The sequence below is a fragment of the Notolepis coatsorum genome (assembly GCF_963971535.1).
Source record: "Notolepis coatsorum genome assembly, chromosome: 4".
In the NCBI taxonomy this organism is placed as follows: Eukaryota; Metazoa; Chordata; class Actinopteri; order Aulopiformes; family Paralepididae; genus Notolepis; species Notolepis coatsorum.
The window spans coordinates 189,856,812-189,878,792 of NC_140168.1; the positions used below are offsets into that span (position 1 = coordinate 189,856,812).

The 21,981-nt window shown below is 44.2% G+C and overlaps 1 pseudogene across 1 annotated transcript in view; it reads left to right on the top strand.

Moving 5' to 3' along the window:
- Positions 1-2,236: 2,236 nt before the first annotated feature.
- Positions 2,237-21,981, top strand: part of LOC311227531 — a 361,611-nt pseudogene continuing 341,866 nt past the window's right edge. The window contains exon 1 of the transcript in view: positions 2,237-2,537. The product of the transcript in view is annotated as an uncharacterized misc_RNA (transcript). The remainder of the gene's footprint in view (positions 2,538-21,981) is intronic.

Below are 21,981 nucleotides of genomic sequence, written 5' to 3' on the forward strand. Positions count from 1 at the left end.
CCCATTTTTTTTCAGTCTTATAGGAGTCAAGTATGTCCTGTGAATATAGTTAAGATTTATTTGTTGATGGTCCGGGTTCCTTGATGTAAATTGAATATTTGCCCAGGCTTCTTGCCAATCAAAGTCGCTTTCCAGGTCTGGTATATCCCTCCTCCAGACGGAGTCTAGGTGGAGGGTTTCATATGAGGACGTTAGTAATTGATGATAAAAATCTGAAACAAAACCTCTCGATGTCTCTCTTTCATAGAAGAATTTGTGGTATCTGTGGTGTTCAATTGGTATCTTTAATGGAACACCGTGAGACTTCAAACTTAACAATAACTGTGTGTAAAAAAAATGTGTGGACTCGGTGAGATACATTTGTTTGCGTATTTCTTCATAGCTACAGAAACCCTGTTTGTTAAAAACATCACCTAATGAGTGTATGCCTTGTTTTTCCAATATAGGGAATCTTATAGGTCGTTTTCCAATCAAGAGTGCATTGTTATTGAATAAGGGAGTATGATTATGCCATTTATGTGGATTAGAATGTTTTTTTTGTGTTTCACGCCATATCCGGATCGCATGAGTAATTATGGGGCCAAATTTCCGTTCGCATTGCTTAATTGATAATTTAGTGTATGCTATGTCCTTCAGTCTATGTGGGGCTACTATATTTTCTTTTAATTTTCTCCAGGATACTAATGCTTGGGGATCAAACCATGTTGTCAATGGTCTTAAAGTGTACGCCTTAAAATAGTGGAACAAATCTGGAAATGCCATACCACCGTCTGCTTTGTTTCTCTGTATTAAAAATATTGTACTTTTTTTCTTTTCTTTTTGTGAACCAATAGTCGACTAACAGCAAGTTTTGGCCAATCATAGTCGACCATCCAAATCCTTAGTGGGGGACAGCCCTACTACACACACACACACACACACACACACACACACACACACACACACACACACACACACACACACACACACACACACACACACACACACACACACACACACACACACACACACACGGTTCTCTGTGGGTAATTTCACACATTTGACTAGATGGAAAGTGTTGTTGGATGAGAGCTTACAGCATGTGCTAACTCTCTATCAAGTTGCTATCAAGTTGCTGATTTATTATAGTATGGGTTACTCATACTATAAATAAAATAAAAGGAATCTACCTTGTTTATATTACTACCTACTATGCTAATATGTCTATATTAATATGCCTATATTACTACCTACTATGCTAATATGTCTATATTACTATGCCTATATTACTACCTACTATGCTAATATGTCTATATTACTATGCCTATTACTACCTACTATGCTAATATGTCTATATTACTATGCCTATATATTACTACCTACTATGCTAATATGTCTATATTACTATGCCTATATATTACTACCTACTATGTTAATATGTCTATATTACTATGCCTATTACTACATACTATGCTAATATGTCTATATTACTATGCCTATATTACTACCTACTATGCTAATATGTCTATATTACTATGCCTATTACTACCTACTATGCTAATAAGTCTATATTACTATGCCTATATTACTACCTACTATGCTAATATGTCTATATTACTATGCCTATCACTACCTACTATGCTAATATGTCTATATTACTATGCCTATATTACTACCTACTATGCTAATATGTCTATATTACTATGCCTATATTACTACCTACTATGCTAATATGGCTATACTACTATGCACTCAAGACTGTAGCACTCAACTTCGCCAATGTTTGACGACGAACAATCTCATTCACCCTTAGCTGCCAGAGTTGTACCCTTCCCTTCCTGCTGACTTGTCGTACAGAACTTGTAAGGATAAAAGCGTCAGCTAAACGACTAAATGTAAATGAAGAGTCCTTAATTTACCCCTCACTGCCACACACACACACACACACACACACACACACACACACACACACACACACACACACACACACACACCCACAACCACGTGGTTCTCTGTGGGTAATTTCACACATTTGACTAGATGGAAAGTGTTGTTGGCTCCGAGTTTACAGCATGTGCTAACTCTCTATCAAGCTGCTGATCAATTACAGTGTGGGTTTCTCACCCCGCTACATGCTTGCCGTGCAGAATGTGTTTAGTACTGGAAAAGACCCGCAAAGTGATCCCCCCCCCCCCCCCCACGGGCCCACACCCCCTCGTCCCGAATCAACCCCTCACTGCCACACACACACACGCACACACACACACACACACACACACGCACGCACGCACGCACGCACGCACGCACGCACGCACGCACGCACGCGCACACACACACACACACACACACACACACACACACACACACACACACACACACACACACACACACACACACACACACACACACACACACACACACACACACACACACACACACACACACACACACACACACACACACACACTCTCTCTCACACACACACACACACACACACACACACACACACACACACACACACACACACACACACACACACACACACACACACACACACTGTTACGACCCTGGCTCATGGGCACGCAACCTATGTGCAAACCGACACCAAAACCCTGTGCTCTAACTCAAAGTGCTACTATATCAAGGAACTATTAATGTAATTGTAAACTAATGTACTAATGTAAACCCAACGGACAAGGACTGGAAGAACCTGACAGCTCTTTCTCTAAGCACCGACCTGCATGTGTGTTACTAGGCCTGGCTTTAAAGCTCCCAGCAGGTAACCAATCAGCACTAATTGGCTAATTGGCAGCCCTCACCTGCATGCCCTGTGACACAGGAGTGATCAGGCCTGCCTGAACAGTGACACAGGAGTGATCAGGCTCCTGGTACATAACACCTCCCCCACCAAACTGGTTGCCCCAGAGACAACCACCACACAACAACCCATAAACAAAACAAAAAAACAACAACTGTGACCCATTAGTTGTCAGGGCCACCACCACAACAGTGATAGCGGGTCGGCCCCTGTCGAGCACGACCACCAACCGTGTTGTATGCTCCCTTTCAACAGGCCCCTCCACCGATACCGACCTGTCGCGGTCATGTAGTACATTCTTCAGGCAAAGCCGTTCCAGTGGCTTAAATGAGGAAATAGTGCACTTCACACGTTTCTATAATTGTTTTGTCGAAAACCGGAAAGCCTGTAGCCGGTACTTCCTGTACTTCCGTTTTCACACTTTAGGAGGCATAGCTTTACCAGCCTAGTGGTAACCTCAGTCTTTCCCAGTTAGTTACTAGCCCACCAGGCCAAACCTTAAAAATGACTCTAGGTCTATCCTTATTGATCTTATTTTTGTGAATAAATATGACAGGATCTCAGCTTGTGGGGTTTTTGACTTAGGCATAAGTGACCATTGCCCCACAGCCTGTGTAAGAAGCACGAGACTGCCAAAAACAAGATCTCACACAGTTTTAAGGAGGAATTTTAAATCTTTTAATCACCAATCATTTTTAGATGATCTTTTTTTGTTTATACTTATTGTAACACTGACATTTATGTTCAGTTAGCCCTGGACTGCTTTGTTAATACATTTAATTTATTAGTTGACAAACATGCTCCTTTAAAAAAAGTCTGCATTAAAGATAGAGTAATACACTGGTTTTCTCAGGAATTGTCAACCCTAATTAAAGACAGAAATGCTGCATGGTCTTGGGCCAGGCGTTCTGGAGACCCTCAACATTGGCTTTCTTTTAGGCAAATTAGGAACAAATGTACTGCAGTAGTAAGAAAATCTAAAACTGATTACTATCTGGTTACAAACTCATACTCTAATCCGGCAACATTTTGGAGTGCTGTGAATTTGAACAAAATAAAACCATCTAATTCTTTACCCTCTCATATTAAAGTTGAAAACTGTGTGATCTCTGAGCAGAGTGCAATTTGTGTTGCCTTTAATAGGCATTTTGCAGAGACTGGTAATTTATTTAATAGGAACTATAATGGACCTTGTCCTGTTGATTCTGATTGTTTGTACCCTGTGGGGGTCACTTCACATTTCTCCTTTCAACCTTTTACACAGTCAGCTGTATTTGATGCTTTGCAATCAATCGATGCAAAGTGTTCTACAGGTGAGGATAACTTACAGTCTTTTTTTATTAAGTTGGCTGCACAAGTTATCGCTGAACAGATTACTTATATTTTTTATCTCAGGTAGATTTCCTCTAGTTTGGAAATCTGCACCAGGGACGTGCACAGGACTTTAGAGGGGCAGGTGCTCAAAGGCTGAAAAGGGCACTATACCTCTGTGTGTTTTAACAAGCCCGATTTTTAAGGGCCCTTTTCGGGCGGGGGCCCCCCTTTTTATGCTTTTTGGGGGGTTTTGGTGATCAAATATTGAATATTGAACTATAATAATCAGTGCAGGAGCTCACTTATCCTTGAAAGACACTTTTATCACTGACTTAAAAGGCCCATACATCTCCATACATTTTCACGGGGGAGGGAATAAGTGCTTACCCACAGACCCCAAGAAGTGCTGTATGTTCATTTATTTTTTTATCCACTTTTTCTCCTTATTTTCTATTTTTCTCCCATCCCAATTTCGCCTCGCCAATTCTCCCTTCAATTCTCCCCTCCCCTGTCTCGAACGTTGCTAGACTATGCCTCCCACTGGTCGGCTGCAGTGAGGACCAAGCCTTGCATCACGTGTCCCCTCCGGTACACGAGGAGGCAGCTCTCGCATCTTTTCACCTGAACAGCGCAATCTCTCAGTGGCGAGGAGTAACGTGTGGGAGGCTCACGCTGCCCCCGATACTTCCTGATTCTGCTGTACAGGCGCACCAACCGACCTGTAGGAGTCGCTGTCCACAACGTCCAATCCCCACCCACCGGCTTTCCCACCCCTAACACTGCCAATTGTGTTAGTATGAACGACCGGCCAAGCTGGTAGCAACGGCGAGAGCTGGGCTCGATACCAGCATATCCTGCGTTAGTGGCGAGCGCCTTGCCCACTGCACCAATCAGCCGCCCAAGTGCTGTATATTCTGTATTGTTTAATATAAATGCATTTTTTATTCCAATCCCGATTTGTATTTGAGATTCCCAAATCCCATTGGACTTGACTTCTTCGTGTCCCTCAGTGAGTGTAATACCAGCATTCAACTGTATGCGCCACAGCGGTTTCTATCATCATCATCATCACCACCCATGCTATGCATAAAATATATAGGTCCACGGAGAGGCACGCTGAGGAGGCCGTGCAAACTGCAATGGAATATGGGGCATCTCTCTCTCTCTTTACCTAATATTTTGATTCTATCCTGACATTTTTCAGTTAGAAGGGCAGTGCGTAACGGTAAACAAAAAAAATCTCTTTTAAAAAGGGCACTTTTTTATGAGGCTCAAAAGGGCAGGTGCTCAAGCACCCCTTGGGCTCTATGTGTGCACGTGCCTGATCTGCACTCGTGATTCCTTTACATAAGGGAGGTGATAGGGATAACTTAGATAATTATTGTCCTATCTCCAGGTTACCTTGCCTAGCTAAAGTCCTGGAAACACTAGTAAGCAAACAACTTAAATGTTACCTTTCAATTAACTCCATACTTAGTTCTCAACAATCTGGTTTTAGAGCCAAACATAGTACTACATCAGCCATCACTTTGGTTACAAATGACATTATTTCAGCATTAGATAAGAAGAAACATTGTGCTGCCCTCTTTGTTGATTTATCAAAAGCATTTGATACAGTTGATCACTACTTACTTCTAAAGAAACAATCTAACATTGGGTTGGATGATAATGCCTGTGTCTGGTTTCAGGATTATCTATCTTCTAGGCGGCAGTGTGTGAAGTTAGGTCAAGCACAATCTGAATTCTTGGCCATGACTAAAGGTGTGCCACAAGGTTCAATTTTGGGTCCTGTCCTTTTTACAATTTATATTAATGATCTTTGTATGGATGTCATGCCCATTTGTATGCTGATGACACAATTGTGTACTGTATTGCAGACTCTGTACAGTTGGCCATTGAGAAATTGCAACTTTCCTTTTATGATCTACAGGATGCCCTTACTAGTCTTAAATTGGTTATTAATGCTAGTAAGACAAAGTTTATGTTGTTTTCAAGAGCAAGGAATATTAATGACAGGTTATGTATATAACCTAGTTATATGAGTACTGGCTAAGCGTCCCGCTCTTAAGCCATACCGAGATATACCTCATCTTATGTACCTAGTGTACTCCATCAACGAATAAAAAACAATACACCCATCACCTGCCAGGCCCCGCCGTTAGTGGCGTACTATATAGTACTAGGCGTGGCCACCACTCACTCTTCCTCGGAAAATCGTTTCCAAAGAAAAGTTTCCCCAAGGGAACTCAGGGCACGCTAAGAGCGGGATGCTTAGCCAGTACTCATATAACTAGGTTATATACATAACCTGTCGTTATATATTCATACTGGCATCGCGTCCCGCTCTTAAGCCATACCGAGATATGGGGTAGAGCGGACGCGAGGCCCGACAAATGTACCCCATGAGGACCCGTAAGCCCACATCAGGGAGGAGGGGAGTCCCGTCACCCCATTCTTCCTAATGAAGAGGGGGCGGCAATCAACTCCACCCGAGTGCGAACAAGAGGGAACTAGAACCTCTTGAACGCACAGCACAGGCAGAACCACGTGTGACACAACACATTGTGGCCCACACCCACACACGCCTGCTACCCTACCAAAGGACGGGAAGCAGGAGAGGCCACAGACCTCAGAACCGCCTGGGAGACAGAACCCCCGGTCATGTCCATGAGGTAAAAAAAAAAACGGGACCCGGTGAGGACCATGAAGCCGTAGCACAGATGTCCTCCACCGAGGCCCCACCCAGGAGAGTGGCAGAGGCCGCCACCCCACAAGTGGAGTGCGCCCTGACGCCCCCAGGGGGAGCCAACCCGGCCAACATGAAGCAAAGGGCAATGCCCTCGCACAACCAATGGGACAGGCGCTGTTTCGACAGTGCCTTACCAGCACGAGAGCCACCGTAACAGACAAAGAGCTTATCGGTAGCCCTGAGGCCCTGAGTACGGCTGAGGTAAACCCCCAAGCCCGGACCGGACATGACAGGTGAAGGCCCGCCTCCAACCCACTAGCGTGAGGAGGCGGATGAAATGCCTGAACCATAATATCCCTGGAGCGGAAAGCACTCCGGATATTTCTAGGCACGAAGGCTGGATTAGGCTGCAGAGTGGCACCGCTATCGGACCGAAAAGACAGGCACTCTGGCCGTACCGAGAGAGCACAAAGCACACCCACGCGTTTAGCGGAGGCGATGGCCAGCAAGAACGCAGTCTTGAACGACAGCCGTTCCAACAGCGCTTGCTCAAGAGGCTCAAACGGGGCCAAGGACAACCGACCGAGGACCAATTGAAGATCCCAGCTCGGAGCCAAAGAGCGTTTCACCGGCTTAAGGCGTCAACGCCAAGCAGGAACGCTTCACAAGAGGGTGGCCTTACACCACTCTTGGAAAATACGCCACCTACCCGCGTAACCCGCGATAGTGGAGGGAGCATGCACGTTCCGGATGGTACCAACCACAGAAGGATCCATCCTCTCCAGACTCACCCTCTCACCAGCCAACCCACCAGGAGCTGGCCCAGCACAGGGAACTAACACAGAGACCCGTGCGCTTGAGAGAGGGCCCGCGATGACCAAGGAACAGGCCATGACGGGATACCAAGAGCTGGATCAGGACCGGGAACCACACAGGTGCGCCCCGGTCCGGCGCAATCAGGATCAAGGACCTGCGCTCCTCAACGTACCCGCCCCAACAACTGACCCAACAGATGTATGGGGGAAAGAATCCCAGGCGGCACGGCATCGGTCCCAGACCTGCCTGACTATATCCGGACGTAATCCCCATCAGGGTGAGGACCGCCCTGCGACATTACACCTGTACCCACATTCACCCTGCCGGGGATGTGGAGAGCCCTCAGGCCGCGCAGATGGAGAATGCCCATAACCAGCCGCCGCCCGGTGCAGACGGGGGGAGAGTACTCCTCCCTGTCTGTCAATATATGACACTGACGTCGTATTGTCCGTCCTGACCTGCCTCTCACCGGATCTATTTCCATACTGGAAAAGAACCACCTCCGTAACCTCCTCCTGGGGTGAAGAGGAGGCCAAGAGGGACCACGGAATGAGCAGATGCCCTCATACCGAGCAGGCGTATCACGGACAGCGCCGTAACCGTCCTAGGACGGAACCTCCCGAGCGTGTCGCAACACGCTCTGAGAGGGATGCCCATAGCACTCCACCTGTTGACTGGGAAGAGGAGTACTCTACTTCCAGTCTACAGCAACCCCAGGCTGGTAGGAAACCTGCCTGGTATGAGACCTGACGATCCACCTTGAACGCCAAGGACCAGAACGTCGGCAGGGCAGAATACACTTCGTAACCCCTGACGACGCAGAGGCCCCAGTGCGGCCTCCACGCACTTGGTGAAGGCGCGGGGAGCCAGAGAAAAGCCGAACGGCAGCCCCTGGTACTCATACGCTAACCCTGCAAAGGAAGCGTAGGTAAGCCCTAGGACGGAAGATCGGGGATGCAAACACGCATCCTACAGGTCTATGGAGGAGAACCAGACCCCCACCTGACAGTGTTCAACAGGTAGGAGACGATCCAAAAAATGCTGAACCTTCCCATGGGACAGGTCCAACATGGGTCTAACACCCCCCCCCCTCCCGATTTCTCAGGCACAGAACACCGGGAGGAAAACGCCACGACGATGGCTTGCTTCGTCCACAGAGATCGGATCTCGTCGACCAGAGCTGTCACTGCTGGTGACCCTGACAATAGGGTCTGTACCAAACCCGAAAACGGGTGGGGTTGTGTAAATACCAGTCCCCGCCTCAGCGTTCTCTCCATCCACCTCGACATATGGTACTGCTGTAGCCATATGTGATGACACTCCCAACGCACCCGCCGCCATGTGGCGCAGGTCCGCTAGGAACTGTAGATAGGCGGCCCGGTCCCACCCGCTGTGCGCAGCCAACCCTGGACCCGTGCGAGGAGAGCGGTCCATGTCAGGACATCTGACCCTGACACTACCCACGAGGCAATCCCACCCAAGGGGGACCCCAACAGAAAGGGCCGGTTTGATACGGGGGAAGCTGACATCAGTTCTAGGTGACAAAAACTCCCCCACTGAACACCCCTCCAGAACATGCTGAGGAGTTGTTCTGCAGCCGGACATGCAAGGTGTGAGGCCCCCATGGGTTCCTACACACCGTAGCCCTGCAGTGATATTACTACCACCCAAATCATGCGCGCCTGCGAGACCACTGCCAATCTTTCAGGAGTGGGAGGCACCAACATGATACCTGGCCTGGCGAAGGCGAGGTCGGGGAAGCCCGCACTGTGTGCCTCAAAAAGGTTTCGAGCCCCCCTGCTGACAACACTTATAGTTGACAGACGTAACACCAGGCTCAACCAACACAGCTTATGGTGTGGGAGCCGCTTGACAGCACAACATTCTCACGGACAGACCCAGGCTCAGCCATCAACTGGGTGTCAGCCCCTGTCCCCATGAGAAGCGAAAAGTGGGGCCGCACGCGCTTCAACGAAGGCACGCGGCCCGCAGCCAAAGGAAACAATCAGAGCCCCTTTTCCACTGGTGTTGGGGGAGGGAGTGATCGGAGAGCGGGCTGCTCGCGGCAGGACGGCGACGGCTTGTATATTCCAAGCCGAGCTCATCCAACATGGCCGATCCCTCGGCCGCCAAGGCTGTCGGCCTTGTGGACACCTGTCGATTCAACGCCCAGGATACCTCTGGTGGGGGGAAAACATGGCCGCCTGTCGAGGGCCTCGTCATTGCCGCTGACGAGGCCGTGCTCTCTCTTCTTCTGGCTGCGCGGTGTGAGGCGGTGTGGGGCCTAGGACAATACCGCCCGCGCTCCAGCGGAAGACCAAAATCCACTGCGGAGAGGGGAGCCCTGAGCGGTTATAGCTTGCGGCTAGGTTAAAGCTAATAACGTCAACAACCTCGCGCAATGTGTCGACGTCGGCTGGCCCTCAAGGCCCCGCCACCAGACACCATTTTTTTATAGAAAAAAACAGCAATTGGAATACAGTTACTAATTGCTGCCAATTCCATACCGTGGCGGTACAGGCTTTAGCAGCTCACCAGCCACTCGCCGGGCCGACCCACCTCATGGCGTCAGCCGGGCGGGGCACTGTTTCAACATGTCAAAAGCAAAGGACTGATGCTAACACGGAGCACCAGTGGTGGTTGCAACCAGCAACCTCCACTGTTGTGTGCACCATGAAGGGGTTAATGAATAAATGAACTAACACCACGAACATACTGTAGAATGGGCAAGCCCATGCACACAACGTTAAGGGGAGGCGGACCAGAGAGAACCAGTCCCGCATTCATTCATAATATTCACAACAGCACACCAGCTCTAGACCTCAGCCCATTTACCCATGAAGGTAAACAAAGCCCCCCCCGCACTACTCCCCCAATAGACACCGATTGACCGTCAGCATGAATGGTTGAGAGGAGGGAAGACTGTAGTATAGACAGACATTCCCGTAGCAGAGAGACAGAATATAAACAGTAGCCCAATATAGCATAGCGTTCAACGCTAATGTGGACCGTCAGCTGAGCCACAACACTGGCCGCCGCTAAAATCCCATCCTGCAGCAGTATAGCTCTCATCAGTCCATACTGCCACCCGCCGGGCCGACTCGCTCTCAAGCATCGGCTTCCGGGTGGGACACCGTCCAACCCCGCCGGGGCACAGGATCGATGCTACCTGGCTACCTAGCCACGGCACACCCGCCCTGCACCCTGTTGTCAACCCATTTACCCGTAAAAAGGGTAAAATAGGACTCAGCAAAACTCCCCACATTAGCTACCGACTGACCTTCATCAATGAACCGGTTAAGAGGAGGGAAAAGCGGCAACATCCCACGGCGGGGAACATTAGAACAGTGCCCAGCATTTCAGCATTAGTGTTAGCATTAGCATTAGCATTAGCGTTAGCATTAGTGTTTAGCAGCACGCTCCAGGATCACTTGGAAACCGTCCACTTCAGGGGAACGTTCACCAAACCATCCCGCCCCTGGCGCCGACACACAACTCGGTTGTGTAACAAAACAAACCAGCATTACTAACACTAGCATCAATGCCTGATGACCAGTGTTGGGACTAACGCGTTACAAAGTAACGCGTTACAGAAACGAAGTTACTTTTTGCCGCAACTAGTACTCTAACGCATTACTTTTGAAATTCAGTAACGCTACTTACGTTACTGAATGGTTCGTCACTGCGTTATTTGCGTTATATACGGCGTAGATTGATAGCGAGCGGTAGTGATTATTATTATTATCCTCATCCCCACCCGCGTAGAATGATACGAGGCGAGTCTGCCCACTGGCCAATCAGAAGTGCGCAAGAAATGCGGCTACGGAAAGAAATAGACCCTCTCTATTGTAAACAAAACAAACGCTCGCTATGAATCTACATAAAAAGAACGCAGTAACAAACTAACAAACCATTTAGCAACTACTTGGAGAGATAATTAATATACAACATGGAAACGAGATAAAGAACATGTTTGAGGCGCTGCTGGAGTCAACTGGACTAACGTAACGTTACTACATCTCAACCAACGCAGACTTTGGTGAGTCAGTGCAATGTGTTCACTGAAACTCAAGTTGATCAATGGATTTTGACTGTACGAAATCTGCCAGGGAATCTCATAATACTAATCAAACAATATAAATATAGTCCTTTCATGCACAATTGATATCCTAACTATTCTAACGTTGCAATGCTTTGATTGATATCTTAAACAACGTTGCAACTTGCAAGATGGTGAATGAATGAATGAATGAAAACTTTATTTAACAGATTGCAGAATGGGTACAATACAGTACGGCTCAATACATACAATTGTTAAGGGGATGCAGACCTGAGAAAGACGTTTGTCTTGTTTCCATCAGGGTCCCCCATTTTCAATTCATATAGACATTTATGACATACACAACATACATGACATTTATGGCATAGGGACATATAGGTATTTAGTACTGATACATTTGTGACATAAACGGTATTCAAATATACAGTACTGTTACCCCTAGCTTTGGGTAGAGCGTTCCACATTGTTGTGGCATAATTGCGAAACGTTAGTCCCTTGTTTGAGCCGAATCTGGGTTTGTTGAGCTTCCTCTGGTGTAGTGGTTGTGGTATTCACTGACCTTTGGGAAGTATTTTGACATGTACATGGGTACCCTGGTCGTATAGTGTATCTTGTAGACCAGGCCCATTGCAAGTTGCTGTACTCTGTCGTCTACTCTAAGCCATCCTAGGTTGTCAAAGTGGGCAGGGGTGAGGTGGGTTCTGGGGTCCAGGTCAAGTAGTAGTCTGACCAGTTTGTTTTGTGATGTTTGTAATTTTGTTTTAAGCGCCTTTGAGGTGCTTTGGTACCATGAGGTGCAAGCATAGTCGTAGTACCCTTGAATTATAATGGTTATAATGAAACGCTCCGGCGACATCAAGGCTGTTCCTTCAACCGGCGCACTTCTTATTATATGACTCGGGACAACATTTGTTTGTGTCAGATTTGTGTTTGTATCTAGACCACATTGCTTAGCAGAGTTCGGTGATGTGAATGGAAACTGTCAAGTTGATCAACCGATTTTGAGTACTATAGGGCATGGGACTCGGGAGCAATCTTTTTTTTTTTATCTTTTTTTTTTAAATAACTAAATAGTTACTTTTCACAGTAACTCATTACTTTTGGGTGTAAGTAACTAGTACAGTAACGAAGTTACTTTGAAATGAAGTAACTAGTAAAGTAACTGAGTTACTATTTTTCAGTAACTAGCACAACACTGCTGATGACACAGGGCCTACCTGTGTGCGAGCCGGCTCGATAGCCAAACCTCGCACGCTGTCCCTCGATCTGCTGCCACAAGACGAGGGAACATCAGAATAGACCCGACGTGTCGTTGGAACATACCCCGAAGATTCCAGGGGTAAGCAAATCTCCGTAAGCACTCAATATTATCTAAACTTTTCATAACAACTAGTTGCATAGGGTGTCATGCATCCGCTATGATGGAAACGAAAATAGAGCAAGAGTGAGTGGTGGCCACGCCTAGTACTATATAGTACGCCACTAAGGGCGGGGCCTGGCAGGTGATGGGTGTATTGTTTTTTATTCGTTGATGGAGTACACTAGGTACATGAGATGAGGTATATCTCGGTATGGCTTAAGAGCGGGACGCGATGCCAGTACGAATATATAACTTTGATGATGTGAGGATATCTACTGTCAGTGGCTCTTGTATAGAGAGAGTCACTGAGTATAAATATCTTGGCCTGTGGCTTTGACGAGACATTTACATTTAAGTTCCATGTGGACAATCTTGCCTCTAAACTGCAACAGAAAATTGGTTTCCTGTACAGAAACAGATCCAATTTTCCTCTATTTAGTAGAAAAATAATTGTTGAATCAGTCTTCTTATCAGTTTTGGACTATGGTGATGTAATGTATAGGCATGCCGCAGCATCAACTCTTAAACCTCTCGATTCTGCATATCACTCAGCTATCAGATTTATAACTGGTGACAGGACAGATATGATACTCACCATTGTGTCCTGTATGATAGGGTGGGTTGGCCTTCTCTTGCAGAAAGGCGCAACAAACACTGGTATTTATTTATTTATTTGTAAAGCCCTTATTGGTAAACAACCTGTTTATATCTCTTCACTGTTAGATTGGAATATTGGAACCTATTCAACTCGATCGAATGACTGGATGGTTCTTAGGGTTCCTCAAATTTGTTCTGATCTAGGGAAGTCAGCCTTTTCCTTTGATGCCTCTAACTCATGGAATGTCCTTCAACTCTCTCTGAAATTAGAGGTTCTGCCTTCCCTTGGAATGTTTAAACGTATGATTTCAGACCATTGTGTGACTACCTGTAACTGTTTTAGTTGATCTTTTTAAATTATTTTGAAAAGTTTAAAAAAAATTTACTCTGGTGTTTAAATTTCTGTGAATATTGTTTTTATTATGTACTGTTTACATTTTGTACAATCGTTGTTTCTGTAAATGAGGGAAACCTCAGATGCTTACGATTTTAAATAGAGGTTGAAATGAAATATATATATACAGTTTAATGTACACACTATCAAACAGAGTTATATGGGTTATATGCAGGTGTATAAGTATAGATGTGTGATATAGTATAGAAATGTGCTCCAAAAGCAATCCTTATGTACAGCGACAGCTTGGGGGTGGTTGCAGGTTCATGTGTCACCCAGTAAAACCACAGTCTTGTGCAGTTGGGGGTTACAGTGCCTTGCCCGAAGGCACCTTGATAGTGTTTACTTCCACCACCCGGACCTTCCAAACCAGTCCAGAGATTGAACCAGCAACCCTTTGGTCACAGGCCTGCTTATTTACCGTACAGTGCTCATCTGACCGCCTACTTCCAGGGGGAAAATGTACATACTTTAAAAAATTTGAGTATTTTTACTCAAGTACTACTGTACTTAAGTACAATTTTGAGCTACTTGTACTTTATGTGAGTATTTTAATTTTAAAACCCTTATGTGGTGGTAGGGTCTCCAGCGACCCGTTTCAAGGTTATAATATGTAATAACTACCATGTAGTTGATTTTATTAGAACAAGGCTTTATGATATCCTCCACAAATATAAGCACAGCAAAACTTTGTTTCACCATTTTGAAAATTCTGAAGGTATCTGCAGAAAAAAATGTACAACTGTGGGTTTAGGGTCATTATTGACCCGGCAAGGTAAAACTATACTATAAAAATACTAAATATAAATAAATAAAATAATAATAAATATACTAAACTGTTTTTCAGAAGTTATATTCTAATATTGTTCTATTATAGTCAGAAAACATTATTATCTATGGGTTTCACATTTAGTATATTATGATTGAACAACCTCATTTTCATCTTAAAAATAAGGGACATGTGTCTCGGGGGCCATAAAATCAAATTGCAATGGGATTATATGGTTATGAATGCATATAATGTTCGTTAGGATGTAGTATTAACTATATTGAGTGATACTCCTTTCTTTTTAGTGGTCAGGACTGAGTTAGACCCCGAGTCAACATTGACCCGCTAACAACGGTCAGTGGTAGCAAGGGAGGACGGAGAGAATTTCCGGGCTCGACTCTGACTACAGTTGCCGTCAGCTAGGACCGGAGGGGGAGGGGTTGGGAGATGACTACCGTTGCCGTCATAGGGGGTGGGATTTGGTCAGATGACCCGACAGCTTATAGAAATATGAGAAAAATAAACAGTGTAAACTATATAATTACCTCTGAATATAAAAATATGAGGTTTACCACAATGAAATGTAGGTTTGAGTGACATAAAAAAAAATATATATATATATATATATATATATATATATATATATATATATATATATATATATATAATAAAAAAATATTATTATTATTATTATAAATTTTTTGGATAGAAGAGCCACACATTGACGGGCAAAGAGCCACATGCGGCTCGCAAGCCACGGGTTGGCCACCCCTGCGCTAGACGCTCGCAAAGTGCTGTGACTTTTGTCTGTTCCAATGGCCCATAATGTGGAATAACGTTCTAATTACATTTTCCTGAAGTCATTTAGAAATGTCAGAAACCGTGCCAGATAAAACGGGTACTTTTAGGAAAAGTCATTGAGTGACAGAGCTGGAGCTCGACCAAGTGACGAGGATACATTTATTGAAAATGCCTAGGGGTCATTTGACCCCTTGTCGGCTGTGCTAGTGTTAAGTAAAGGAACTGTGTACTTCTTCCACCACTGCCTATTGACACCATTGTATGTGGACTGTATGAAAACTGTCGGCAGATCGTTTGAAAGGTTTGTTTTGTCAGGGCATCATGTCAAGCAATTCCTTTCCAACACTGCCCGTCGTCGGGCGTTCGCACTATTGTGAAAAGTTAGGTTTGATGAGTTGTCATGCCCTATTTCCCCAGCTACAAGATATTTTCCTCATTTCCCTACCTGGACATTTTATATTCCACTCACGAATCTCCAAGTGACCTAAAACGAAGAGGTAAGGGCCTTGATGGTATTTGGTGTGATCTGTTTCCTGCATGTTTTGTCCTAAAGTTGTAGTTTATGAACAAACACAGTTGTTTTCCCTCCAAAAGAGGTGCGGCGATCAGAATTCAGTGCGGACCACGTATCTGAAATTAAAAACTATAAAATGTAAGGCCTCAACCCTTTCACTGCCACACTACGAAAGGGTTAACCGTTTCACTGCGACACTACATAAGGTTAACCCTTTCACTGCCACACGCGGTAGTGAAAGGTTAACCTTCTGTAGTGTGGTAGAGAAAGGGTTAATAGGTATTAAAACGTCTCTACAGGTAGCCCGGCTGTCAGGAGATTAAATAATATGAAATATGTGAAATCTTTTTGTATTCAAGTAGTTTTTCTTTTTTGCTCGGCTACCGCAAGCTTGGTGCGTCTGGCGAGAGCTTGTATGGAACACGTGAGAATTTCAATTGGTGCGCAAGTGCAGTGTTTTATTTTTTTTACTAGTATGGTCATGAAATTGGTATTACGTGTATATAATGGTATAACGTAATAATTACATTACATTACAACTATCATTGTCAGAACTCGGTACGTGAGAACTCGAGACTCATATCCACATGCACTCACTGGACTATCTTGTTTTTTGTACTTTTTTATATTGTATTTGTATTTATATTTTATATTGTATCTATAGTGTATATAGATACTGGACTGTGAAGCTCTGTACCCCTTCCCCCCCCCCTCGACCCCCCCCCCCCCCCCCCCCCCCCCATGCTGCTTTGAGACCTGCATTTCCCCAAGGGGGTTCATAAAGGATCATCTTATCTTATTACGTTTAGCTCTAAGTGGTATTAAAAACAGTCTTGAATGTAACTTGTTGAAACCTGCAGACCCTGTTTCTTCTAACACCCTTCGCGTCAGAGCGGCAGAGGAGCGCGGGGCTGTAGAGCGGGTGTCGAGGAGGACGCGAGGTGCGCGCGCACCACAGGCACTCCCCAAATGAGTTAAAACAACACAATGTTAAAACCCTCATGTTGTGTTAGAAATTGGCACCACTGACCGTTGTCAGCGGGTCAATGTAGACCCAGGGTCTAACTCAGTCCTGACCACTAAAAAGAAAGGAGTATCACTCAATATAGTTAATACTACATCCTAACTAACATTATATAGTTAGCCTCGTGCTAAATCCGTCCATTTTTACACTCTACAGTGTTCATTAATTTAGCATTGTCCCGTCCAAATAAACTAATTAAATAAATATGCATGCATAACCATAACCATTGTAATTTGATTTTATGGCCCCCGAGATACATCATGTCCCTTATTTTTAAGATGAAAATGAGGGTGTTCAATCATAATATACTAAATGTGAAACCCATAGATAATAATGTTTTCTGACTATAATAGAACAATATTAGAATATAACTTCTGAAAAAAAGTTTAGTATATTTATTATTATTTTATTTATTTATATTTAGTATTTTTATAGTATAGTTTTACCTTGCCGGGTCAAGAATGACCCTAACACCACAGTCGTACCTTTTTTTCTGAAGATACCTTCAGAATTTTCAAAAAGGTGAAACATAGTTTTGCTGTGCTTATGTGTTGTGGAGGATATCATAAAGCCTTGTTCTAATAAAATCAACTACATGGTAGTTATTACATATTATAACCTTGAAACGGGTCGCTGGAGGCCCTAACACCACATAAGGGTTAAGGCGGTCTGACCAGGTCAACAGTGAGCGCATTCACGAGCCGCTTAGACCTCCTCTCTCTTCAACTATATTAACCGAAGGCAGCAAAAGGCTCATACCGGTCAACGGTTTGATTCCCGCAGCAGGTGCGCTCACTGTGACGTCTTCCTGGCAACAGACACTCTCATAAAACCAGAGGTCACCACAGCAACAGACAGTGGGCCCTGCCTGCCAGACAGACAGACAGGTTCAAGGGCAGGGTGTGAGATGGGTCAATCCAAAGAGACGCACCCGGTCAGCAGGGGTGGGAAACTGTACATTGGAGGGGGTTGGGTTTAGACATTTACAGGGACCAGTTTCGAATTGCAGTCTCCCGTAGGTGCTCTTTGAGAGTGGTTTTGAAATTGGGTAGTGATTCACATTCCTTTACAGCTGTGGGTAGGGCGTTCCACATTGATGTGGCATAATTGCGAAACGTGTTTAGTCCCTTGTTTGAGCCGAATCTGGGTTTAACATGATTTGTGGAGCTCCCTCTGGTGTTGTGGCCATGGTATTCACTGACCTTTGGGAAGTATTTTTGTACATGGGTACCTTAGTCGTGTAGTGTAACTTGTAGACCATGCCCATTGCAAGTTGCTGTACTCTGTCGTCTACTCTAAGCCATCCTAGGTTGTCAAAGTGAGCAGGGGTCAGGTGGGTTCTAGGAGTAAGGTCAAGCAGTAGTCTGACCAGTTTGTTTTGTGATCTTTGTAGTCTTGGTAGCATGAGGTGCATACAGTAGTCGTAGTACCCTTGAATGAGTGCGCCTGCCAGAGTCTTCAGGGTATTCTTGTTTACCAGAGAGGAGATCCGGTATAAGAATCTAGTTTGTTGGTTGACTTTTTTTATTACATTGGATGCCATTTTGTCACAGGAAAGATTTGCCTCTAGGATGGAACCTAGGTATGTAATTTCGTCTTTCCTTGTGACAATATTGTCACCCACTGTAACTGAGAAGTTGTCGGTCTTGCTGAGTTTGTTATTTGATCCGAAGAGAATGGACTCTGTTTTACCCAGGTGTAATGATAGTTTGTTATCAGCGAGCCAGGTGCAGATTCTGCCTAGTTCCGAGCTGAGGGTTTTTTCAACCTGTAACTTGTTCTTGTCAGAGACCAGCAGGGCTGAGTTGTCCGCGAACAAGAACAAGTTGCAGTCACAAGCTGACGACATGTAGTCCTAGTATGCTTCCTTGTGGAACACCACAGCTCACTGGGAGGGGGGGGGGGGGGGGGGGGGGGTAGAGTACCGTTCTCTCCCCTCCAGGTAGGATTGCATCCAGCTCACTGATAGACTATCAAAACCAATTGCTTTTAGCTTGTCAATCAGAATGGAGTGATTTAGATTAGATTCAAAAGTCTGGAATGATTTTGCACTGCAGGCACATTTTGAGGGAGAGCAATTCACAGCAAACCGAAATTAACATCACTACATGAAAATAAAACATGATTATTTAATCATATGAAAATCAAAAAAATAATTGCTAACTGAGAATGTTGTCTTCCAAATAACTGTTAAGCGAAAACAAATAAATAAATACCCCGGCGGACACTCCTCTTCTGCGGCTGGGGAGAGAGCCGCCATGCGGGGTACAGGAGGAGGTTGTGGGCTGCGGAGAGAGTCGCCAGCCGGGGTACGGAAATTATGGTTTGAAGAAAAAACGGCAAGGGGGAATTAGAACCGTTTAATTTTTTTATTTTTATTGGTTTTTTCCCTTTTTACACAAACGACAAATGACAAAAAGTCTTTGAAATTGAAAGATTGACATTGAAATACGAATACGAGAAAAAAATATATAATAATAATAATAATAATAATAATAATAATAATAATAATAATAATAATAATAATAATAATAATAATAATAATAATAATAATAATAATAATAATAATAATAATAATAAATTACAAAAATATAAAGCAACACAAACAGGCACAAAGTGTTCTGTATAGAGGCCCAAGGCTAATTACAAAAATGCAAAATAAATTAAATAAAAAAAAATTATGAACAAACATGACTTTAAATAAATGTAACTCACATCTTTGGTACGTAATACAGATACACTAATTAAGTAAATGATAATTGGAATTACAATAAACAAACTGAGTAACCTCCCAGTAACCCCCCCCCCCTACGCCACCCCATCCCCCCCCCCCCCCCCACTATACACACATGCACACACATTCACACACACAAGCTTCATCTAAGTACTTAACTACTGGGAGTGGCTAGGGTGGGATCTAGCATCTAATCAGTGTCCGTTCGACAGGTACAGGAGATCTCAGATAGATCCAGCAGGTCAGTTCACACAGGAAGGAGAGACCCCTTGGACACCAGGGCCCTCATTTATCAATGTGGCGTACGCACAGATATGTGCGTAACCCGTGCGTACGATCATTTCTAAGCAAAGTGCGGGATTTATCAATTTGAACTTGTGCTTGACTTTGTGCGTATATTTAAGCACAGGTCGGACCATGCGTAGTTGACGCCGGTGGTCGAATATATTATTACAACAAGGAAATAAGCACTGACTGCGCTCCGCGTAACTCAACTCGTTATTATTTTGCGCATATATTGCAGAAATACGGGAACTTTTGATTATATTTAAAAGGCTTTGCCATTGTTAAACGTAATAAGTGGAACCCCGAAGCTGTAAGCAGAATACAAGTCATATGAACACCCACGATATAGTGTTCTTCACCCTTCCTATAAGAAAGAATAAAAAACGCATTGCAACGAGAACAGACTGAGGTTATTTGTTGAGTGTATGTGTATACAAAACCCTTGCAATAAATGTGTCTTAAATGAATGAAAAGCATACATGATCTGGACACAGATCATATATCGTGTGGGTGATATCATGACTTGTATTCTGCTTACAGAATTTCACTTATTTAGTTTTACAATGTCAAAGCCTAAATCAAAACGTTCCCGTATTTCTGCAATCTATGCGCAAAATAATAACGAGTTGAGTTCTAACAAAGAACATATTACATGCTGGTAGGCTGATAGAGTAAACTATGATATGAATATGAATATGATATGATATAAAGGTATACTGGTCCGTCCGCGAGGATATCGAGGACTCGGATAGCCATTAAATGCAATTTGAGAATATAGGCTAAAGTGACGGCCTATAGCCTATACATATTATTTAATGTTTTCATAAGCGTAAAGATACAACAGCTAAATTAATGATCAAGTTAGTTTACTGTATGCAGGCTTCGCATGGCTATGTGTTATATGCGCAAGTTACTGTTGCATAATGTAGGCTGGCTGCTATTATATGTAATTCATAGGCTACCTAATACCAACAACAAAATAGATTGTATCATATGCCTCTACACACATTATATTATACACATCATAGTATATCTTGGTTCGGCAGCGCCTCTGTGAACAATCTTTCAGAGTTTGCTCCATCAATAAACAAATCCAGTAATGTGAACGGGATTCCACTCGGTCAATGTACAGATAATCTGCGATGCGCATTTTGGCTGATAATGTGCCGATGGCCGGAGTCTCATTCAGGCCTAATTGTATTTAATTCAATTGTAATGTTATTACTGGGGTATCTAAAACATCACTTAAAATGCAGATCAGGGTTATCCACTGAAGCCATAATGACTCTGACCAGAACCACAGGCTCATGACGAGCGCACATAATAGGCATTGTAGAGCGCAGAGTTGGCGTGCAGTGCTTAATGTCATTACAGTGCTTAATGTCGGGTCAGCTTGTTTAAAATGAAATGCTAAATACTATTATTCTGTGTGTCATGTTTCCAAATAAGATTGTTCACAACGGGAAATGCTGTGTATACGTTCAATTTGTTGGTTGGACCTCGGTGATCAATCTCGCTCTCAGTGAAGTCTCTCAGAGTTCGCTCGGGTTAGTCCACTTTTCCACATTTCATGGGGGTGTTCCATTACCATATATGGTTAATCGGGGCGGTTCTGGTATGCAAATACGTGAAAGTGTGCACGAGCCTCAGCGTAGGAGCAAGGTGATATTTATCATGACAGGTGTGCGTAGGACCTGTGTACGCACGTGTGATAAATCCCGTTTTCTTTGTGCGTGCACACATTCTAAATTCTGTGCTTACGTATGAAAATAGAATACTTTCTAAGAAAAATTGATAAATGAGGGCCCAGGTCAGCTCACCCATTAG